Source organism: Diceros bicornis, chromosome 37 (genome assembly GCF_020826845.1).
Source record: "Diceros bicornis minor isolate mBicDic1 chromosome 37, mDicBic1.mat.cur, whole genome shotgun sequence".
Taxonomy (NCBI): domain Eukaryota; kingdom Metazoa; phylum Chordata; class Mammalia; order Perissodactyla; family Rhinocerotidae; genus Diceros; species Diceros bicornis.
The window spans coordinates 9,891,623-9,900,244 of NC_080776.1; positions in this window are offsets into that span (position 1 = coordinate 9,891,623).

An 8,622-nucleotide genomic window follows, 5' to 3' on the forward strand; every position below is an offset into this window, starting at 1 on the left:
CCCCCACCGCCCCCAAAGGGAAGGCAGCTGCTGTTTATTGAGTACTGGAGGCCAGAGTTGGTCAACACACACACTGAGCTGGGCCTGGTTAGGGGGAATTCTTCCTCACCTGGGGTGGAGGCCTGTGGAGGCTCTGAGAGGACCGAGGGGGCTGCAGCAACCCACAGGTTTGCTGGGCATGGGTACCTTGAGGGATGGGAGAGGAAAGAGTGACAGTGCGGGCCAGGTTGGACATGGAAGAGAGAAAGACAAGGGAAGATGGGACAGTGGTGAGCCTATAGGAAGGCAACCAGCCTGGCTTAGGGCCTGGACAATCAGAGATCCTTTCATTTGGGGCCATTCAGAATATGTCTGAAAGCCTTTGTCGCCCCTGTGTTTCCTTTGACTTTCTCTTCACTGACCTTCAACCTTGTTCTAGTGGTGGGCTGGGTAGCTTGACCACGGCCTTCTTCCACATGTAGAGGGGAACCAATGGAGAGGAGCGTCCCCCCCCACCCCTGGCCCGGGTGGCTCAGCTCTGGGAGACTAATGAGGGGTTAGAGGCCATAGTATTTTTAAGTGACAGACCTTGCTGCTGTCTGCTTTAGATTGGAAGCAGCTTAGCAAGTGGGCACGAGCCAGGTGGCACAGGACCCTCCAATAAGGAGGATAGCCGGCCCGTCTCCAGCTTACCCCTCCCCTTGTGGCTTTCTGAGTGGGATTATGGCCACATCTTTGGCGGCTGCCCAAAGCTTTCATTATCCTTGGACAAGTTCAAGCCCACTTCAGCCCAGAGAAGTGCTAACTCATCCTTCGACTTTGAGCAAAGAGGGCGGCTGGCGTTTTCTTGTTCCTCACTGAGGATTCAGCTCACTCAAGACCTCTGATGCCCTCGTGAAAGCTTCTGGCTGTCAGAGTTCACAGACCATCTGCTTGGATTGCCCTGGGCCCCTCCTTTAGGGCACAGAACCTGGCAATAACGTGTCCCGTTTGGCAGCCTGTTTGACATCTCTTCTTGTATCGCATCAGGTGACTCAAATCATGATCATGCCTGTTGACACTTAGAGCTCTCAGAGGGAATTCTGAGCAGCCACGGAAAGGCGAAATAGAATTCAAGGGCACTGGTGCCAAAGGCTGCCCATACGGCTGGCGCTTAAGCCATTGCTGAAAACAACAATAAAACAGGTTCTGGGCAAGCTCTAAACAGTGGACTGAATCCAGTGTGTGGCAAATATGAAGCCCAAAGTGAGGAGTTTTGTTTCCAGATAAATAAATTATAAGATTGTCTGCAAGAGAACTTGATCGGTTGCGTGACTCACCACTTGTGCAAAGAGCAAACTCCAATATTTGTAAGGTTTATGTTCTAGAAGGAAGACTTAATATTTGAGCCCTCTGCTGGGATTATTTTTAATTTAGTTGGAAATGTTTCTTTTTATTGAACAACCCTTTTATCAAATGCTGACTGAGCAGACAGCCATTGGGGTGTTCTCTGGGTGGGGGGTGAGTCACACTTGGATCTGGGGACCTGGAGGAGGAGGAGGAGGAGGGAGCTCTCAGGACAGGGCTGCCAGGACCATGGGAGGTGAGGGGCGGAGAGGAGGTGGGGCACAGCTGGGGATGGAGCAGGGGCTGGGAGCTGCTGGGATGATGGAGGGAGGAGGGAGCATCGAGGAGCATGCAACACAAGACTTTCATTTGAGGCTCCCTTAGCATGCCTGCCCCAGCCCCTCTCCCACTGCACACCCGTAACCTGTGCTTGTCTGTCTCCCCTTAGGCCATAGGGTGGGTGGAGACCCAGTCTGAGCCTTTTTTGAACACCTGATGCCTCCCACAGTGCCTGGTCACAGGGATGCATGAAGGGCATAAGAGTGAGCAGGTGACAGAGAAGGAGTGGCCAAGAGGTCAAGGATGCAGTGGAGGCCAAGGGTGACACCAGTAGAACTTTTAAAGAATTCTGAAAATGTCTTGGTTCTCATGTTTGTTAGTTTCAATCACAGCTGTCACTTTCTCTGTGTCTGTCGGTAATAATACCCTCAAAACCCAAAGAGGCATTGTGGGTTTCTTTCCAAGCCACCTGGAGGGAGAGATGTTGGTGATCCTACATCTTGCATACTAGGCCGATGAGTAGACAGTGGCAAGTGGGAAAGAGAAAGTGCCATCAGAGCCCCAGGAACTGTAGGAGGCAAGAAGGGGGATGGACGGGGAGCCTGAGAGATTGCCCTGGGGCTCCAATCAGCAGGAGGGTTAGTATTCCATCTTAGCTGTCCTGTTCCTGCTCTCGCAGTGGTTCTTCAAAATGCTGATGATGGAGGGACCAGAGCATCTTCATTCTGGGTTTTGGAGGGCCTGTTGGGTACAGGGCTTTTTGTGAGCGCTTTCCCCAAGGCCGGACCCCTGGAGGCCACCCTTATGTCTTGTTTTTTCTCCTCCAGCCTCTGCTTTTTGGGAGCCAGTGCTACCTCCCATTCCCACTATAGCTGAAAGTGATTTGTTATTATCGCTTCTCCTTAGTATGGAAGTACAAATACATGGTGTGCACACTTACGTTAGAAAGGGCAGGAACCGTGCCTCTTTCTATTCTGTTTACCAAGCCACCAAAAAGCTCTCCGTAGCACGTTCTAACGTTTGGGCTGATTGATTGGGCCTGCGATCGGTGAGCTCCTTCCTGCCTCTGCTGACTTTGCTCTTGTGGAGGGCATTGCTGTTGAGTGGCCAGAGCACGGGGCTGGGAGTCAGGAGTCCTGGGTTCTAGCCTCACCTCAGGCACTAGCTGGTGACCTTGGTCATGTTGCCTCATCCTTCTGGGAGATTAAGGGTTGGCTCTGGCGTCTCTTGTGTGGACCTCGCTTTTCCAACAGACCTTGACTGCTGCAGTGCCTGCTCCAGGAAGGGTGGGAAGCAGGAGGCTATATGCCATGTTATCCCCCAAACAACCTCTGGGCGAAGTTACCAGGCTTAAGAATTTTTTCCTTAGTGTTACCAGGTGACACGGAAAATAGACCCTGGAGGAGCCCCTTTTCCCTTCCCAGGGGAATGAGGAACTCAAGGACGACAGGGGGGAGGTAAGGTGAGGGGGTGGGGCTGAGCGATGACCTTGGGGAATGACTTTGGGAGTCATGACTGAATAATCAGACAAAGCTCTGAGAGACAACCAGAATTCAATTAGATGAAAGTTTAATATCCATAAGAATTGTGCAATCCTAAGAGGTAAGAAGCATATGAAGAGAAAGCAGGATTCTTTAGAGTCAAATAAATGCAAAATCAGATGTGGGCCCTGGATGGGGGTTATGGACTGGACTCTGGTTTGAAAATCACTCACTCGTGTCTAAGGGAGTGGGCTCCTCGGCCACCTCCATCTTGAAGTTAGGAAATTAGAGACTGGAATGGGCTTGATGGGTCCATAGAATCATCAAGGAGGATCCAGTCAGCATCCCACCCAAAATCTCTGGTTGATTAGCAATCTCAGCTGAGAAGGAAATTATCTCCCTTATGGGTATATATTTCAGTAGTCCAGGGAAAATTTAAAATTCAGCATGCAAATGTTTAAGGGAATCAAAACTGTAGTTTTAATATTTTCAAGTTAAAAGAATTTGTGTGTATATGAGTATCTTAGTCCATTCAGGCTGCTATAACAGCATACCACAGACTGGGTGGCTTATAAACAACAGAAATTTATTTCTCACGGTTCTGGAGGCGGGGAAGTCCAAGATCAAGGTGCCTGCAGATTCTGTGCCTGGTGAGAACCCAGTTCCTGGTTCGTAGATGGTCATCTTCTCGCTGTGTCCTCACATAACAGAGAGGATGATAGAACTCTCTGAGGTCTCTTTTATAAGGACACTAATCCCATTCATGAGGGCTCTGCCCTCATGACCTAATCACCTCCTGAAGGCCCCACCTCCTACTACCATCACCTTGGGAGTTAGGATTTCAACATATGAATTTTAGAGGGACACATTCAGTCTATAGCAATGATACTTTATGGACATGCTATTTTGAAGAGAATTTGGCTATTAGAATAATAGACTACTCAGCACTCCACTTTAATATTTGTACTTGAATAATTGATTGAGATTTGTGATTTTAAGTTGAAATCCCGGTTTACATATAGATTGGAAATTTAAGAGAATTTAAGCTGCACTGTTTTTTGTATGCTTAATTTATTAAATCTCTAAGAGTCACTTTAGCACTTGGGAAGGTTTGTCAGTCAGATGAAGTACTTAAAAAGGAATTGAATATATTAAATTTATAAATGCTGCTTAAAATGTTAAAGAGGTTTAATTAACTAAGTATATAAATGGGACTAAACATGAATCAAAACCCTCTCAAAGTGATTGTTAATATTTGCTAGACTTATAAATAGAATAATAAGATTCCTAAGCTGATTTTAAAAGCTTAAAAAAGAGCCATAAATTTCTGAGTCTGTACATTTAATAAATCAAATATTAATTTTTCGAGACCCAAGTAAAGCTCTGAATGGTCTTTTCTGTGCCACCCTCAAGGACATAAAAACTTCCCTCTAACCAGTGACTGGGTCTTCAGTGGAGCAGGAGGGAGGAGAGTGAGTGGGAAGTGGAGAAGGGAAAATAAGAGTTTAGTGTCGGGGTTGTCGTATTCTCAAGGTCAGGTGAGTTAGTGTATTCCACCTAATGCCAGATTGCTCATCTCTCAGGGAGAGACTATAATTAAGTGCACACTCACCGTGTGGGGGATCAGAATAGCTGACGAGGGTATTTGGCAGCTAAGATAGTGGGTTAAATCGTGACGGCTTTGGGCTCCTAGGAGCCCCTCTCAGCAAGCCCTCCTAGGTTGAGTTGCGCTGTTCTGTTAGCTGTAAGTTATTCCTCCAATCGTTTCCTCTGAGCAAGAATAAGGATCGTCTGTGGTAGAGCCTGAGGTTTTTGTTTCCCAGAGGGCTTTGCGGCTGAGAGCCAGCGGAACATGCGGCAATCAGGATTAGTATTTGCACCCGACAGAAGCCGGCTCTTGCCAATTTAAGCAGAAACCGAGCTGCCGAAAAGCCACTCCCGGAACCACTGGGAAAATCCAACTCAGAAGTGGTATTGCCCAGAACCACCAAGAAAGATCTACCATAGGAAAAAATTTGGTGAGATTGCTGCTGCCACCACTGAGCAAACGATGCCACAGTTCAAGCCCCTGGTGGTGGGTGCCATCCTCAGTATTGCTGTCATGGCTGCCCCTGGAGTGGCCACCAGAAGGAGTCTCCACTATCCTGCTTCTCAGCATCGCTAGTGCCTGGTCCAAGGTCTCAGGTGGATGCGTTTGATTGGCTAAGCTTACACCATGTGCCTGTGCTCAAGCTCCGGGGAAGGCTGGCAATGAGAGTAGGGGGCATTTTTAGCTTTTGTGGTGGGAGGTGAGCGCTGACTGCCTCTGAGACTCATAGTAGTGGTGTGTCGGAGCCAGCTGACAAGAGCTGATTGTTAAAATTCCAGGGACCTGCGAGCTGGTTCTTGAACACGGCCATTATAAAAAAGTAAATTATAGTAGTGTATTTTTCCCCATTCCTCCTACAAAGTACAACTAAAACCCCTGGACATTATATATAAAAGAAACACAAGAAGACTCTGAAAGGAGGAGAGAAGAAGGCAGACCGGCTAGGATCCTTGGAACGGAGGACCAACACATCGGTGAGTTCCCTGGGATTTCCTTTTGCCTCATATTTCCCAAATAGGAGGCTGAAGGAACTGGCAACCCCAGAAATGCCAATGAGCGCAGACAAAAAAGCTCCAACGAAAGTGTGCTCTCTCTGGCCAAAGGACCAGGAAAGGAGCAACAGAGCAAGACAGAAAACTTTCAGACAATAACCGCCAAAGACCACAGAAAACTGTGGCCCCATCCCCACCCGTGCTAAGAAAGGCTAAGTGGAGAGCCTAGACTTCCAACCTTGAGGGGCTGTGACGAGGCTCCTCAACACCCCTGCTGGGGTGGTGTCATAGAAGGCCAAGTAGGGGGCCTGGACCTTCACCCCAACATAGCAGTAATGAGGCCCCCTCTTCCCTTCTGCCTGGGTGGTCTCAGAGGAGGCCTAGTGAGAACTTTCACCATTGCCCAGCAGTAGGAGACAGAGAGGAAGATTATATAATGATAAAAGAGTCAATCTACTAGGAAGACTTCACAATCCTAAATGTGTATGCACCAAACAACAGATCTACGAAATATGTGAAGCAAAAACTGATTGAACTGAAAGGAGAAACAGGCAAATCACAATTATAGCTGGAGAGTTCAACACCCTCATCTCGACAATTGATAGAACAATTGATAGCAAATCAGCAAAGATATAGAAGAAGTCAGCGACACTATTGACCAATAGGAGGATCAAATGGACATTTAGAGAACAGTAACCCAACAGCATCAGAATACACATTCTTTTCAAGTGCTTGTGGGGCATATACCAAGACAGACCATACCCTGGGCCATAAAACAAATTGCAACACATTTAAAAGAGTTGAAATCATACAAAGTTTGTTCTCTGACCACAGCAGAATCAAACTAGAAAATCAATATCAATCAATCAATATAGAAAAATAACAGGAAAATCTCTAAGCACTTCTAAACTAAACAACACACTTTTCAATAATCCATGAGTCAAAAGGGAAATCTCCAGGGAAATAAAAAAAGGTATTGAACCGAGTGAAATGAAAATACCTGTCAAAATTTGTGGGACACAGCCAAAGCAGTGCTGGGCGGGAAATTTATAGCACTAAAAGCTTACATTGGAAAAGAGGAAAAGTCTCAAATCAATAATCTAAGCTCCTACCTCAAGAATGTAGAATTAAGATGGGCAAAGTAAATCCAAAGCAAACAGAAAGAAGGAAATAATTCAGATAAGAGCAGAAACAATAAAACTGAAAACAGAAAAACAATGGAGAAAATCAATGAAACAAAGAGCCGCTTCTTTGAAAAAGTCAATAAAATTGACAAACCTCTAGCTAGACTGAAGTAAAAAAAGAGAGAAGACAAAAATTACCTCTGTCAGGAATGAAACAGGGCATATCACTACCAACCCTGCAGACATCCAAAGACTAATAAGGGAATACTATGAACAAGTCTGTACATATAAACTTGACAACTTAGATGAAATGGACCATTTCTCAAAAAACACAAACTACCACAACTTCTTCAATATAAAAGAGGGAATTTGAATAGCTCTATAACAATTGAGGAAATTGAATTCTTGATTTAAAAGAAATCTCCAGGCCCAGATGGTTTCACAGGAGAATTCTACTAAACATTTAAAGAAGAATTAACACCAATTCAACACAATCTTGTCCAGAAAATAGAAGAGAAGGGAGCACTTCCTAATTCATTTTATGAAGCTAGTGTTAACCTGATACTAAGACCAGACAAAAATAATATGAACAAGAACACTAAAAACCAGTATCCTTCATGAATACAGATGCAAGAAATCTTTTTTTTTTTTGATGAGAAAGATCGGCCCTGAACTAACATCTGTTGCCAATCTTCCTCCTTTTTTGTCCCTCCCCAAAGCCCCAGTGCGTGGTTGTATATCCTAGTTGTAAGTCCTTCTAGTTCTTAATGTGAGCCGCTGTCACAGCATGGCTAATGACAGATGAGTGGTGTGGTTCTGTGACCGGGAAGTGAACCCAGGCTGCCAAAGCAGTGAGAACACCGATCTTTAACCACTAGGCCATCAGGGCTGACTCATTTTAATGCATTTTTTATTAAAATCTAAGCAAGTTTTTTTGTAGATATATACAAGATTATTCTAAAGTTTATATGGAAAGGTGTAAGAGCTAATAGCTAAAACAATTTTGAAGAAAAAGAATAAAGTGGGATGAATCAGTCTACCTGATTTCAAGACTTATTACCTTGCTACAGTCATCAAAACGGTGTGATATTGGTGGAGGGATAGACACATAGATTAGTGGAACAGAATAGAGACCTCAGATATAGACTCACACAAATATGCCCAACTGACTTTTAACAAAAAGTGCAAAAGCAATTTAATGGATGAAAGATAGCCTTTTCAATCGATGATGATGGAGCAATTAGACATCCACAGGCATAAAGACGAACCCTGACCTAAGTCTCACACCTTACACAAAAATTAACTCAAAATAGATCACAGACATAAATGTAAAATTTAAAACTATAAAAATTTTAGAGGGGCCAAACCAGTGGCATGATGGTTGGGTTCGCATGCTCCACTTTGGCGGCTGAGGATTCATGGGTTTGGTCCCGGGCGTGGACCTATGCACCGCTCATCAAGCCATGCTGTGGAGGCAGCCCACGTACAAAATAGAGGAAGATTGATGCAGATGTTAGCTCAGCGCCAATCTTCCTCACCCACTCCCCCAAAAACATTTTAGAAAAAAAGACAGGAGAAAATCTTTGAGATCTAAGGCTAGACAGCATTCTTAGACTTGACAACAAGATCATGATCCATAATAGGAAAACTTGATAAATTGGACTTCATCAAAATTTTAAAATTTTGCTCTGCAAAAGACCCCAAGAGGATGAGAAGATAAGTTACAGAGTAGGAGAAAGTATTTGCAAACCACGTATCTAACAAAGGACTAGTATCTAGAATATATAAAGAATTCCCAAAACTCAACAGCAAAACCAAACAATCCAATTTGAAAAATAGGCAAAACACATACA